This window comes from Myotis brandtii, unplaced genomic scaffold, assembly GCF_000412655.1.
Source record: "Myotis brandtii unplaced genomic scaffold, ASM41265v1 scaffold32, whole genome shotgun sequence".
Taxonomy (NCBI): domain Eukaryota; kingdom Metazoa; phylum Chordata; class Mammalia; order Chiroptera; family Vespertilionidae; genus Myotis; species Myotis brandtii.
Window position 1 is genome coordinate 23,473 of NW_005362269.1, and position 1,125 is coordinate 24,597.

At 60.0% G+C, this 1,125-nt stretch overlaps 1 protein-coding gene across 6 annotated transcripts in view; it reads left to right on the forward strand.

The window, feature by feature from the left end:
• The first annotated feature begins 1,019 nt into the window (after positions 1-1,019).
• Positions 1,020-1,125, forward strand: part of FBXO38 (F-box protein 38) — a 53,738-nt gene continuing 53,632 nt past the window's right edge. For 3 of the 6 annotated variants that reach the window (XM_005870436.2, XM_014543058.1, XM_014543060.1), the window contains exon 1: positions 1,020-1,119. The gene's annotated coding sequence lies outside the window, so the exon portion shown is untranslated. The remainder of the gene's footprint in view (positions 1,120-1,125) is intronic. The other 3 variants (XM_014543059.1, XM_014543062.1, XM_005870435.2) reach the window with 2 other exon arrangements.

Sequence of the window (1,125 nt, forward strand, 5' to 3'; positions counted from 1 at the left end):
GGGCTTCCAGGCTGGACCTCAGCCTGTCCTGTAGCGCCCCCCGCTCCGGAGGGCTTCCTCCAACCCGAGCGCTGGGCTGTGACAAACCCACACGGAGGGCGAGGGCGCCTGCAGGCACCAGGATCCACAGCTCCAGCTGAGCCCCTCGGCGCTGCCGGCCTGAGCAGCCAGCGCGCAACACCTGCTCCGCCGGAAGTCAGCCACGGTCTCCGCGGACCTCTGCCCGCCCGCGCAGGGATGAGACTCGGACTGAAACTGGCCAGCGGAGCCCAGTCCACCCGCAGAAACTCGGCAGAACCATAATCCACTGTGTGAAGCCATTACCTTCTGCAGAGGTTGGTTAAGTAGGGACCATAACGATGTCCATGTTCACACAGTGGTTCTCAACCGTCTGGCCCTTTCAATACAGTTCCTCATGTTGTGACCCAACCATAAAATTATTTTCGTTGCTACTTCCTAACTGTAATGTTGCTACTGTTATGAATCGTAATGTAAATATCTGATATGCAGGATGGTCTTAGGTGACCCCTGTGAAAGGGTCGTTCCACCGCCAAAGGGGTCGCGACCCACAGGTTGAGAACCGCTGACTGAGGCTTACAGGTCAAGTGCTTGATTGTGGTCTCTCTGCAGGGAGGGGAGGAACTCTCCCTTGACCCATCTCCGTCCTGCCCTAAATCCTGCGGTGCATGGCCCACCACGGGCTTCCGGTTCTCAGTCCAAACGGCTGGCTGCAACCGCCAGAGCCCTGGATATGTGCCCAGCGTGGGACTGCAGGCGCGGCGACGCTTGTCACGTGACAGGAGTGTGTCACGTGACCGGAGTGTGTGTCACGTGACAGAGGTGTGTGTGTGTGTGTGTGTGTGTGTGTGTGTGTGTGTGTGTGTGTGTGTGTGTGTGTCTCACGCTGGGAGGCCACTCTCAACATGGCTCCGGCGCACTGACGCCCGTGTCCCACACACAATATGGACGCCGGTGCGCGCCCAGCCCTGGATGACCACATTCCGGAAGTGCCCGAGCGGCGGCGGAAGCGGAAGTACCACGGCGGTGGGGGCCGCGGGAAGCATCGGTCGTAATTTTCCCTCCCTCTCGACCACAATAACAGACGGAGGGCCGGCGTAGGTAGGC